This window comes from Triticum urartu, chromosome 5A (genome assembly GCF_056163025.1).
Source record: "Triticum urartu cultivar PI428250 chromosome 5A, HENAU_Tu73, whole genome shotgun sequence".
Lineage (NCBI taxonomy): Eukaryota > Viridiplantae > Streptophyta > Magnoliopsida > Poales > Poaceae > Triticum > Triticum urartu.
The window spans coordinates 596,955,879-596,970,436 of NC_141877.1; the positions used below are offsets into that span (position 1 = coordinate 596,955,879).

The 14,558-nt window shown below is 47.9% G+C and overlaps 1 pseudogene; it reads right to left on the minus strand.

The window, feature by feature from the left end:
• Nucleotides 1-3,850: 3,850 nt before the first annotated feature.
• Nucleotides 3,851-4,916, minus strand: LOC147973191 (non-specific lipid transfer protein GPI-anchored 5 pseudogene; annotated as a pseudogene).
• Between the last annotated feature and the right edge of the window lie 9,642 nt (nucleotides 4,917-14,558).

The following is a 14,558-nucleotide window of genomic DNA, read 5'->3' on the forward strand; positions in this document are numbered from 1 at the left end:
CAGCCGAAAACCTTTTCGGCCAGGCCTAGACCGAAAAGGTCTGGATAAGGTCGATCCCGTCGTCGCCTTCCTCCTCTTGCTCGCCTCTGTTCTTTCTCGTTCCTCTCGTTCTTCTCTGTAGAGCTCGCGTCTCCTCCCTGATCTCCTCCAATTTGCACTCATTTACACAACCAAGGCACATAATAGATAGATCATAGCATTCTCCACCGGCCTATGGTTTTTTTTTCGTTATGGGTTAGTTTTTTGTGCGCTTGGGGGAGGAGCCATGGTGGGGTGGAGGAGGTCCGGTTGGGAAGGAGGTGGTGGTGAGGAGGAGCAGCAGCTGTGGAGGAGGAGGTGGTGAGGAGGAGCAGCAGCTTGTGGGGTGACCGGAGTTAAACCTCCGGCCGTCGAGTGGGCGGCGCTGCCGTTGTCCGGTGGCCGGTGCCGGTGACCGGAAGAGACGCACGCTTCGAAGGTATAACCATGGCGTCACAAATTTTCTCTAAATTGTATAGTTTATTAGTTAGAGTTAATATGTTTGTGGTGGCATTTTAGCGCGTAGTTAGTGTAGCGGGTAATATTAGTGTTCGTTGTGATTAATGAGAAGATGACAATGTCTGACAGGTGAAAATGTCTGAATCAGTAAATTTGAATGTTTACTACGGCGCTGGTAACGTTCGATATAATGAGTTGGGAGTTGATCTTAGCGAGTTTAAAAATGGCGTCATGACACTAGCAGACCCGGACAGACTGGACATTAGACAATTGAAGTACTGGTTGACAACTAGTTTCGGGCTGGATCCTGAAGTATGTTCCGTCAGTATTCACGCATTGTGGACCAAATCTTGTAAAAATGTCAAGTGGGAGTTGATGCCAGTAGATAGGAGCCAACATTGGTTGTCCCTGTTAAGACGCTGCCGAGACCGAAGAATCCACCCATATGCACTTATGCAACCTGTACCGAAGGAGGAGAATGCCGTACAACTCCACAGGGGGTATGAACCCGGCCAAGGCAGTGAAGTGGCTAATAAGATTGTTTTATCCGGGTCACAGCCACAAGATGTGGATGCTAGCCAACCCGAGAAAGAGTCAGACTACGTGCCACACAATGTTTGTGGTCCTGATACTGGGCAGAGTAGCCAGTCGATAATATTAGCTGGTTCTGGTTTTGCTGATGTGGATGAGGAAGGGGATGAAATGCAGAGGGTGATGGAGGAAGAGGACGAGGATGGATTGGTGGAGGAACTGGATTCTGAAAATTCTGAGGATGAAGTGGAGGTACCGATTCCTTCTGCATGGGAGCAGGACATATCCACCGGCCTTACGGTGAACGATGGCCATGAGACTCCATGGCAGTATAATCTGAACCAAGTACAGATAGGGGCTATGTTTGATACAAAGAAAAAATTGAAGTATGCGGTGATAAAGTGGGCTATGTCTACGCAGAGGGTTTTCCGGACACACATATCAAGTCCAACAAACTATACCGTGAAATGTGTTGAAACAAGTTGTCCTGGGAAGGTGCACGGGCACGTGCCGAAGTATGACATCCACTGGGTTGTCACCATTGTCGTCCCACATAATTGTGTGAGGAAGAACCTGCTGGTGAAGCATCCGAACCTGACTTCAAATCTCATTGCGCAACTCATGTATACTGAGATAGTAGAGAAGAAAGATATGGAAGCAAAACACATCCAGACAGCAGTGAAGGTCAGATGGAATTATGTCATTCCTTATGGGAAGGCTTGGAGGGCTAAGCAGAAGGCTATGGAGGAAAGGTTTGGGACGTTCTTCGACTCATATGATAATGTTGTCCGTCTCCTGGGCATACTGAAGGAGAGGAATCCCGACACTTATGTGAACGTACAACACATGAGGTTGCTGAGTATACCAGATTTCAAGGTGTTGAAACGAGTGTTCTTCTCTTTTGCTATGTGCATCGAAGCTTTCCGGCATTGTCCTCCTGTTATATTTGTGGATGGTACATTCCTGACCGGTCAGTATATAGGGCAAATCCTGACTGCTATTGGTGTGGACGGGAACAATCAAATCATCCCACTTGCCATGGCATTTGTGGAGGGTGAGAACTTTCTCAGCTGGGTATGGTTCTTCCGCCAAGTGAAAATTGCCATCGTGAAGGACCGACCAAACGTGTGTGTCATTCATGACAGACATGCTGGTATATTGAAGGCCGTGAAGACACTTCGTAATCTAGCAGATGACGAACCAACACCTTGGAGGGACTTGCAGAGCCGGTGGTGCATGCGCCATCTTGAGGCTAATTTTTTCTCACAGTTCAAGAACAAGCGGTTGATGAACTTGTTCAAAAAATTATGCAAGCAGAGCCAGCAGCGGAAATACGAATTTATTTGGTCAAAACTAGATGAGTTTACTAAGAAGCAGATCCGTGCAAGGAAGAAAATGGAAGAAGATCAGGTTAAATTAGCAGCACTCGTCGCGGAGCTAGAGGAGCCAGTTGGTCTTTGTGACTTGCCAGCAATTGACCCTCCTAATACTAAGAGAAAGAAGGGAAGGGCAATAAAGAATTTTTCTGAGTGGATAGAGAAAGAGCCTCCAATGAATTGGTCTTTGCTGCATGACACACATGGAGCTAGGTATGGCCACATGACAACCAATCTTGCAGAGGTGTATAACTTTGTGCTGAGAGGGAATAGAGCATTGCCACTCACAGCTATTGTGGAGGCTGTATTCCATGGCACTTTGAGATATTTCAGAGAAAGGCACAAGTTAGCAAAGAAGCATATTGAAGATAATCAAAACACACCTTATTGTAGCCGTGTCATGGAATACATGGCAAAGAAGATAGAGAAAGCAAAGAAGCACAGTGTCAGACTCATAGGGAATCAAGAAAGGAGGTATGAGGTTCAGCTTCCTACCGATGGTTTTGGTTCTGGAAATGAGGTGAAGACACACGAGGTAAAAATTGGAACGGAATTTTATCCAACGTGTGAGTGTACATGCAACAAACCGAAGTTGCTGCACCTACCTTGCTCTCATGTGTTGGCTGCCTGTGGCCAAATTAAGTTGGATGCTATATCCTTCGTGTCCCCATAGTATTTAAAAGAGGCAGTGCTCAACACCTGGACAGGCGAGATGACAGGGTTTAGAGTCGTCGGCAATTTCAACAAGGTAAACGACGGTGAGAGAGTATACATCCCACATCCAGACCTTCGGCGAACAAGTAGGGGCAGACGAAAGGCCCGTCGCATCCGGAACGATATGGACCAGTCTGAAGCTGGTGGAGCAACCAGACAATGTTTGTTATGCGCAGCTTATGGGCATAGGATGAAATATTGTCCCGACCTGAACAAAGATGGTGCTTCCGCATCGACGAGTGCTTCCACATCGACGGCTGCGACAACAGGAGCAAGAGGCGGACGTGGTCGTGGCAGTCGAGGCCGAAGGGGCGGACGAGGAAGAAATAACTCACAAGCTATATAATGTGCCGTAGTGGGTTTTAATATGTAATATGTCAGGACTATGTTTTAATTTGTAATATGTGAGGACTATGTTTTAATTTGTAATATGTCAGGACTATATTTTAATATGTAATATGTCAGGACTATGTTTTAATTCGTAATATGTCAGGACTATGTTACAATTTGTAATATGTCATACTATGTTTTATTTGCACCTGAGATTTGTTGTTTGAATTACAGATATGTCTTCGTATCCGTTGCTTAATGGTAACATCGATAGAAAGCACCGGGGCGCCCTTACGAAAGCGGGCAACAACTTAGACGTGTTGGTCACTCGTACCCCAAAGACTAACTGGCTGATACACGATTCATGGGTTAATAGGTATGTGTGCATATAATGGAGACCATATAGTGACTTACTATGTTTGACATACTTTTCATAACCGCTAACAATCTATTTTAAAATACATTTCAGCATGAGCCATGCAACTTCGGCCTAGGGTTGACCAAAAAGTAACTTTTCGGCCTAGACTAGACCAAAAAGTCTATTTCGGCCTAGAGTTGACCAAAAAGTACCTTTTCGGCCAGGGGATGGCCGAAAAGTAGTACTTCGGCCAAAGAATGGCCGACGGGCTATTAGTTTTGATTTTTTTACATTACGTCCTATAGTTTCCGAAATTGCTACAAAAAATAACATAGTTTTGAAAAAAAATCTCTATAGTACGGGTGTGGAACACAACACTGACCAATCCTCCTCGCCAATGCTCAATGCTAAACCAATATGAAAACCAAATCGTGTCACACAGGAAACGAATTTCTGAGTCGCCAGACCCAGCGAGCTACCGCTTCAGTCGATCGGCCGAGATGCTCGTTCACTACACGGCGTAGACCGCAGCGGCCGCGAGCGCGAACACGAGGCCCACCGTGCCCTGGAGCGACGAGCCACCGTTCTCCTGCAGGTACGCCGACGGCGTCGCCTTCGACCCCGAACCGGCCGGTGTCTGCACCTCCGCCGTGGCGGCGCCAGGAGCACTGCCACCGCCGTTGCACTTGCTCGCCGGCGGGGTCTGCACGCTGCATGCCTTGGGCAGCTCGAGCGCGCGCGTCTTGTTGATGGTCATGCCGCCGAGCGACGACGAGTCGCCGCCGAGCGCGCTGCAGAGGCACTGCGGCTGGGACTGCACGACGGAGGCGAGCTGCGAGCAGCAGGACTTGGTCGGGGCCGTGCCGCTGCCGCTGATGTAGTTCATGCACGGGTACAGGCCGATCAGCACAGACGTGCACCCGGACTGCGCCGATGCCGACGCCACCAGCAGGGCTGCTGCCACCGCCGCGGCCAGGAGGATGCTGCTGCCGGACATGGCTCTCGCCGCCATTGATGGATTTCTCTTCCCCTTGGATTGATATTTGATAGTGTAAGCTTTTTCTTGGGATCGATGCTGCTTGCTTGCGCTGATCAGGCCGACTAGCTGTTTGTGCTTTTGAAATTCAGGTTAGCGTGATTTTATAGGAGTGGTGTTTTGTTGGGGAAGGTGGAATTAGTTGGGTATGTTGGTGAGCTGCATGTCCCTACTTCCTAATCTTGTCAACAAATGGTTTCTTTCTCGGAATTCTTGGAGTTGTCGTACACTGGTAGTCCAGAAAAATACTATTGGATATGTGGCTGCTATAACCATGTGTGTGTTTTTTTTAGGGTAGCTATAACTATGTGTTGGATGAAACAACGGTACTGAGTGTCACGGTGTAGTTTTGTTGGTTGTAACAAGGGTTTCCCGGTTTTAATCAAGTAACTTGATTGTTGGATCAACCGTAAAAAAACTTGCTTGCTTTTTTTTTTCTCATTGAGTTGACTTGCTTGCCTGCTTGATACTTTGAGGAGGATCCTTGAACTTGCGAGGGCTATTCACTTATGTGCAAATGCAAAGGACTTAGAGCAACTCCCCCTTAAAAACTTCCCCTAAAATCAGTTTTTTTGGTTTTCCAGAACCTTTAGAGGAAGTTGTCTGTGTGAAAATTTTGTCAGTTCCCGTAAACTTTTTCCTTTAAATCTATTTCTATTTCATTTGTCATTACACATAACTATCTAAATGGCCTAGCACCCGGCATTCCTTGACACGCATGACGGCCACCGGCATGGCGGCAGCGGCATGAGCGGCGGGTGGTGGCGCGACCGGTGGCACGACGGCGGCATTCCGGCTTGTGCGGTGGTGGCTTGGTGGCGTTCTCGCGAGGTTCCGGTGGGGCGGTGGCGTTCCGCCGTGCCGTGCGTGGAAGTTTCATGCAATTACAAACCTGCCAAAAAAGATACGGGGTCCTTCCTGTACGGGAGAAAAGGCCACTTTTACGAGATCCTCTAAAGTTAAGGCGGGTTTATGGGATGTGTTGGAGTGGTTTTTTACCTGAACATTCCGTAAACAACGGTTAATTTAGAGATAAGGGAACTATTGGAGTTGCTTTTCAAAACATCTAAAATCGGACCCCATCCTCCCCCATATATGTCTGGCCAAACAAACCTGTGGAGAGAGAGAGAGATAAGAAGAAGAAGAAGAAGAAAGTCCATCCTTCACTTCTTCCCTAAATATATCCGGACTATCCGACACCCTTCGAACTGAGCCCATATAGGGGAGGATATGAAAAAGCCTCGGACATGTCCCCTATGCCAGCCCAAATATCAAGGAACCCATCTAGGCCCCACCTGCAACCACCCAGCCAACTCCCCCCTCTTTCCTCTCTCTTGCACCTAAGATCGAGCCACCCGATCCCACCATCGGAGCTCACACCACCCAGCCGCCCCCTCTGATACGACACGCTTGCGCGGTTCCCTCGAGGTTGTCCGAGTTCGCGTGGTGGTCCATTCGCGTCGCATGTGTGGTGCACGTTGCCGCTACAGCAATGGAAGCCCATGATAGGCACATCCGACTGCCAGTAGGGCAACGCGGTTTTTCTTCCTCCACCCACACCATGGAGAAAGAGGTTGCCGACTGGAGTTGCGACGTCAACGTCCATCGCCTCGTCCTCCTTCTCAGCGGCGCCTCCTTCTCAGCGACCTCTGTCAGGGCCAATGGGTTGCCTCCATCCTCCTTCTCTTCCTTCTCCATCTCCTCTTTCTTCAATCTTGGCTCTGAAGAGCTCGAAGGTTGGCCAGCCTTACTATGCGCCCAGTGTCGGGTGTCTGCAACTTAGACCTCTGCTGCAATTTCGGTGCAACGCGCCAGCGTTAGCTTCTTGTACCACACAATCATGGTTCGTGCCATGGCGACGGCAAACGACGGACAATGAATGACGATCTACATGGGCTCAGACACTTCTGGAGCAGCACATTCGCCGATCACTTCCGCTTCTCACTAGAGCAACACCTCCGCTATCATTTGCCTTATGAGTTGCATAGAGTGGTGGGGAGAGGAACGAGACTGTGATTTGGAAGGAATTGGGGCTAGGGGGCTTTTTGCAAATATGCATGTTTGGTCGTTACACCTCTTGGGCCCTTGTCAAACATGGATGCGGTCAAAGTGCCACGCAGGTGAGTCAACGGGGTAAAAAAGAATTAGGACCTCGGATGTATCACTTAAAAAACTTAGAATTTGAATGTGCATGTTGAAAATAATAGGGACTCACTTGACACTTCGGTTAAATTTTTAAGACCGTCCTTGCATTGTACTCTTTTCAGTAAAACAAACAGGCACACGTTTTGTTTTAGCTTTTTTTCACTTGAAACAAATTCATCAACTATTTGCTAAGCTAAAAGACTTTTATGATATATTCATATAAGTTTGTATTTCCTTCTCAATCAAAGTGTATTCATGCACCTTTACTGAGGAGACGGAATGTGTTGATACTTATTTAACCATTACGTTGCACTAAAAAAGTTAGAATATGAATGGATCAATATGCTAAAGAATATTTTGGCCATATTAAGATCCTTAGTAGGTACATAATTTACAATGAGTCATAACTACACCTATTATTTATAGATAGATCAACAATATATGTTAAAATACAAATAAATATTTCAGGTGTTGCCCACGTAAAGTGTCTGGGTTGGAACCTGGAGATGACAATGCCCCCAGGAACCTGAGACTCGCGCATGATATAAGCAAGCTGATCACCTCCATGATTGCCGACGGCGAAAGCACCGCCGATCTTGATGAGCTTGAGTCATCCTCGCACAGCTACTCAGGCAGTGCTAACACTCAGTCGCACCGTGGTTGTACGCCCGTACACCCGACCCGAGCTGCGTAGTGTGGGCAAGTGAGAGCCATCAAGAAGAAAAACCAGAGGATCTTCGGTGTGACCGTCTTACATTGTGGATCCAAATTGGATTGGCTAATTCCGTAGCTGGGAGCTATTTAGAAGACGAGACGTCTAAAGTAAGGGAAAATGTAAGGATCTGCCTAGTGGGACCTATGTATCCAACACCATTCTGTACATAGCGTGTGGATAATGTTTTTTTTAGGAAAGTAGTGTGGATGATGTTTCTTTCTAGGAAGTGTGGACAATGTGAGAGCAAACTTCCCTTACATGAAAATATGAGCAAACATTTGATCTTGCTTACTACACGTCACTGAAACAAATACCTACCACGACAATTTATTTATGGACTACCATGGCGGTTTTAATTGATACATATAGTATTTAAATACACTCTAACTTTATATACCAAATTAGAAAACACTTAAATTTAAAAAAATCACTAAAAAAATGTCAATCAGGGACAACGTTAATAAATCAACACAATACAATGCAAGAAAATGACACAAGTACAATTTGTGCAACGCAACTGAGCATAAAACAATAGTTAGTACAACATGCGTAATTAGCAGGTAAATGATAAATGGATAACACATTTATTTATACTATGTCAATAAAAATTCAAAACAAACATACCTAATACAAAGCTATGTTTGCAAGTCTTATATTTGTAGTGTCATCATATTTGGTTTTAGTTTTTCTTGAGATAAAAATAATAATATGTTCTTATCACTAAACTTTATAAAAATTTAGCTTACATATCGAGCAGGACACTATGGGCGTGTTTGGTTGCCCGCATCGGGCCCAACCAGACCTGCACGAGAAGAAAGAAGCCTGTTTGGTTACTCGTTTTCACTGTTGGGCCTGCACCGCACGCTTCTTAAACCAACTCAGAGCTTGGCTCGCTGGAAACGCTCGAATCGGCAGTTTTTCGCGAGCCAGACCCAGGAGAGCGCTAGCGAGCGGGCCCTTGCACGAGTGGAGACGAAGAGATGCGAGGTGATTACCTGAGGTCTTCTTCAACCTCAAGTAAGGTTCTGTCTAATCTCCTCTCTCTGATCTACACAATGGTGCTTCGATTTGAGGTAAGCTCTACACGCAAAAGATGCACCTCGATGCTGCGGTTTCATTCAGGCGATCGGTTCGTAGTTTCGTCGACCGTAAGTTCTTAATCTCGTGTTCCCGTTTGGAGCTATTCTGGACGAATTTTGTCAGATTCATCGCGCACGATCGATCAATTGAAATTTTCTTTGACCAGCAGCCTAATCTCGCAGTCCCTCACAACATTCGTGTTGTGAGTTTTTGGTTTTGACGATACGTAGCTTCATCTCTCTTTCAACAGCAGTCTACTGCACTAACGCCGCCATGTTGAGCTCCTCTCTTCTACTCAGAGCTCTCCTTTTTGTTCCTCTCGACGCCGAAGCCCTTCCCCTTGATCTCCTTGCCCACGTCCTACTACACTAGAGTCGTTTCCGGCGTCGCTCATCTCGGCCTATTCTCTGTCGTCCTCCTACTGCACTGACGCTGCAATGGCGCGCACACTGCTTTCTTGTGTCCTCTGCCTTCGTGCAAACTGCAGTTCGTCGCGCCGCCGACGGGGTCGATCATCTTGGCCTCCTCTCTCTCGCCCTACTACACTAGAGTCGTTTTCGGCGTCGATCATCTCGGCCTCCTCTCTCGTCCACTGCACTGACGATACCATGGCGCGAGCACTGCATTCTCCTCCTCTGTCCACTGTCTTTGCGCGAGCACCACAACTAGTTCGCCGGTGTCGCTCGCTGTGCCGCCGACGGGGTCGCTCGTCCACGACTCCATACTCGTCATGTCGGACACGGCGCCACGGCCACTATCCACAGCAGTCGCCATGGTCCGACGCACATTGCATTTCTTCTCCCACTTCCTCTGCTATCTCTTAACCCCGTGTGATAAGTGCAAGTGCTAGCTCTTAATCATACCCCATGCGAGCAACCAAACAGCATGTAGTTGCATGCGCCGAGACAATGCGGACAACCAAACAATGTGCCATAGTTGATCTCCTAATGCAGGCAGTCCATATGCAGGCAACCAAACAACTCGTAGATGTCGCATATGAGGCTGTTTTTATAGAACCAGGCTGAATGGAGATGTGTATGCAACGCGGGCACCGTAGACGACGGCAACCAAACACGCCCTATGCTAGTTATACTAGTAGGACCAACAGTTAGAGAACTAGGAAAGTACGGTATATTTGGCTGCTTGTCCTTGCAAAGACAAAGGTACATCATCCAAGGATTCAATCAAGTTGTCTGAACTTCCGTTCATAGTGGGAATTGCCTGCCACAAATACTTCACATTTCATCCAGGTTGTACATCCGATAGTGCAAGCATTTCTGAGTAATTCGGTTCCGCTATTTGGTGCTCTGTTTTCTTAGTATCACTACTCTGTTTTCTGCTCTGTTTCCATACCTGCATCGCTCTGCCCCCTCTCTTTTTCTAGATATGTACTTTCGTAGAGGAACTGAACTATCTTTGCAAAGGCATACATCGATGATAAGTAAGAATCTACTATGCGTTTGTACTCCGACCTGTGATGATGTGATAGGTGAAGCACATCTCGATCAAATTGGACCATCAATGGGAACAAAACAAAACCGACTTTATTTCAACTGCAGCAGGAGGAAACGCAAAGTAGTACAGATGTGCAATGGTTTCTTTCTCGGAATTCCTGGAGTTGTCGTACACTGATAGTTCAGACAAATATTGGATATGTGGCTTCTATAACCATGTGTAATCGTCCATGACGTGTTTTTTTTTTTGGAAGTTTTGGATGAACTCAACAACGGTACTGAGTGTCACGGTGTAGTTTTGTTGGTTGTAACAAGGGTTTCCCGGTTTTAATCAAGTAACTTGATTGTTGGATCAACGCTTGCTTTTTTTTTCTCATTGAGTTGACTTGCTTGCCTACTTGATACTTTGAGGAGGAGGATCCTTGAACTTGCGACGGCTATTCACTTATGTGCAAATGCAAAGGACTTAGAGCAACTCCAAGAGTTCCCCTGAAAATCTTCCGGTAAAACCAGTTTTTTTGCTGCCCGTAGCTTGTAGAGAAGTTGTCTGGCCCAGAGGCGATTCTAAGTGTCAGCTGTGGGGTCAGAGTTAGAAAGATTGTTTTGCCGTGGTGATTACCTCCGGCCTCTTCTCTATTTATATTCACGTACATGGTATAGGATAGATACAGGTAGTTAGGATTACAACATGTGCTGGGATTAGATAAGAATGACCCGCACAACAAACTCAATCTAATCCTAACTATACAACTTGACGTACACGTTTAACATTCCCCCGCAATCTCACCCGGTAGTGAGGTTGAGATTGGTGCGCAGGCTGGAGCATAGTCTTGGTGAGAGGTTTGGTGAATGCATCAGCTACTTGATCAGCCGAGGCGACTACTTCAAGTGCTCCCATGGCCACCTTCTCTCTTACGAAGTGAAAATCAATCTCGATGTGCTTAGTACGAGCATGGAACAACGGATTAGCAGTCAGGTACGTGGCACCGAGGTTGTCACACCATAAAACGGGTGCTCGAGGTTGTGAGACGTGCAGTTCTTTCAACGAGGACTGTATCCAGATAGCTTCAGCTGTACCATTTGCGAGGGCCTTGTACTCAGCTTCAGTCGATGAACGTGAAACAATTGGCTGTTTCCTTGCACTCCATGAGACAAGGTTGGGCCCGAAGAAGAGCGCAAAACCTCCGGTCGATCGCCGGTCGTCGCTGCACCCTGCCCAATCGGCGTCAGTAAACACGCTAATGAGCGTTGATGAGGAGCGTCGAATGGTCAGGCCGGTGGTGACTGTTCCCTTTACAAAACGCAGAATCCGCTTTACAGCTTCCCAGTGCACATCTGTGGGCCGCGACAGGTACTGACAGACCTTGTTCACCGCAAAGGAAAGATCTGGTCGAGTCAGAGTTAAGTATTGAAGTACGCCAACTGTACTGCGGTACCTAAACGCCTCTTCCTCATTCAGACTATGACCCAACTCACGAGACAACTTCTGGTGTGTGCACATAGGAGTAGAAACTGGTTTGCAATTCGCCATATTTGTGCGCTGCAGCAAATCTAGAGCATACTTCTGCCGTGTGAGATTTATTCCCCCTGGATTGCGAACCACTTCAACTCCAAGAAAATAATTCAGAGTACCGAGATCCTTAACAGGAAAAGTGGCAGAGAGCTGGCGAAGAAGAGAATCCATAGCCTGGGAGGACGAGCTGACAATGACAATGTCATCCACGTATACGAGCATATAAATAGTCACACCATCATGCATAAAAATGAAGAGGGAAGTATCAGCGGCAGAGGGAACAAAGCCGAGTTGTTGTAGTCGATCACTGAGACGAGCATACCATGCTCGCGGGGATTGCTTTAAACCATAGATGGACTTGTGGAGCTTGCAGACATGGTGTGGCCGAGACGGATCCTGAAAACCAGGAGGTTGCTGCATGTAGGCGTCCTCTTTGAGAATCCCGTGAAGGAATGCATTGCTTATGTCAACCTGACGAAGATGCCAGCCTCTGGATATGGCAAGAGAGAGCACAAGACGAACCGTAGCAGGCTTAACAACAGGGGAGAAAGTCTCAGAATAGTCAATACCATGCTGCTGTGTGAATCCACGAGCGACGAGCCGAGCCTTGAATTTATCCAGCGAGCCATCCGACTTGTGCTTGACCTTAAAAACCCACTTACAGCTGATGATGTTCTGCCCCGGCAGCCGAGGAACGAGAGTCCAGGTGTGATTCTGCTGGAGAGCATCGAACTCAGCATCCATTGCCTGACGCTAATGAGAGTCGGCGAGGGCATCACGATATGTGCGCGGCTCAGCATGAAAGGCGCGACGCCGAGGATCATATCTCACGGTGCCGTCGGACGGGACCAGTGTCTTGACAATGTTGTCACGGAGCCGGGTCTTCATCGGATGTGTCGTAGTAGCAGGAACAGCTGCAACCGGAGACGACGGCGTGGTCGGAGACGGCGACGCGGCTGGAGACGGCGTCGCTGCCGGAGCGTCGAAGTCCAGCGGACGGGTAGGCAAGCTCGCGTGGGGACTCGGCGGAGACGAGCACGCAGGAGAGCTCGCTCCAGCCGAGCGTGCGAAGGGGTCCCTCACAGAGGAGGCGAGCGGACCGTCATGGGAGCCCTGCCCAGGCATGGACGCGGCCGGGGATGCAGGTGACGAAGATGCCGGGCTACCGGGGCCAGGCAAGGGAGGCTCATCTGCATGGCGAGGCGCGGACGTGCATGGCGACGTCGGTGTTGAGGAGCTGCTGGGTGGCGTCCGATCTAAACAGGTCTCATAGCTGCTCGAGGCAGGGTTAGCCAACAGGGAAAGATCATATTTTCTCATGCGATCATCAACAACAGCCGGCTCAGAAACAGGAAACAGTGAAGATGATGGCGTAGGTAAAAGTGGAGCCGAACTGGATGTAGCAAAAGGATATACGTTCTCATCGAACACAACATCACGTGAGATGTAGATGCGCCCACTCGACCGATCCAAACATTCATAGCCTTTGTGCATTGAGCTATAGCCAAGGAAAACACACTGCCTAGATCGGAACTCAAGTTTTCTATTGTTATAAGGGCGCAAATTAGGCCAACAGGCACATCCAAATGCGCGAAGAAAAGTATAGTCTGGGTGCTCATTTAAAAGACAGCTGATGGGTGTAGCATTTTGGAGAACTCGAGTAGGCATGCGATTAATAAGGTAACACGCGGTGAGAAATGCTTCGTCCCAAAAGCGCACAGGAAGTGAGGAGTGGGCGAGCAAGGCAATGCCCGTCTCGACAATGTGCCGATGCTTGCGTTCGGCAATCCCATTTTGTTGGGACGTGTGTGGGCAAGAGACACGATGGTGTATATCCTCACGCTGAAAATACCGAGATAAGCGGTGGTATTCACCACCCCAACCGGATTGAACAACTCAAATTTTGGTGTTAAGCATACGCTCGACATGTTTCTGGAAATTGTAGAATGCTTGTTCTACATCAGATTTGCGCTTGAGCAAAAAAATCCAGGTGAACTGGCTGAAATCATCTAAAAAACTCACATAATACTTAAACCCGACGACAGAGGTAACGGCAGGCCCCCATACATCGGAATGAATAAGTTCAAGAGGAGTATGAGTTACATGAGTTGAATCTCGAAAAGGTAATTGATGAACTTTCGCACGTTGACATGCGTCACAAACACTAGACTCGGAAGGTGCACAAGCAAATTTATTTGATATAAGAACAGACTCAACGACGTCTTTGGACGGATGACCTAATCTTCAATGCCAATGTTCGATGGAGAGCTTGACACCAGAGAGAGCACGATGACTGGACACAAAGGAAGTGGACTTGAGGCTTGACACCGGGTAGAGACCTCCACGGCATCTACCTTGCAGAAGAACCCTCTTTGTTGCTCGGTCCTTCAAATAAAAAAATTTAGGATGGAATTCGGCAAAGGCATCATTATCAGAAACAAGCTTGTTTACGGAAAGAAGGTGTTTGCTAACATGTGGGACGTGCAAAACATTACGTAAGTATAGAGGTCTAGATGAGCCAGCAATAGTTGAATGACCAACATGAGAAATATGCAGACCTGCACCGTTGGCGACGTGAACCTGGTCCTTGCCGCTGTAACGCTCCTGGAATGAGAGACGGTCGAGGTCGCTCGTCAGATGGTCCGTCGCACCGGTGTCCGCATACCAGTGAGGATCGACGGAGTATGAGCCGGTGTTGGCCGAGTTGCCGGAACGCTCCCCGTTGTCCTTCGCCTGGAAGGCATGGTTGAAGCGATTGCGGCAGTGAAGGGTGTCATGGCCAAACTTGCTGCACACCTGACACTTCAAGTTGGAGCGGCCGTTGCCGCG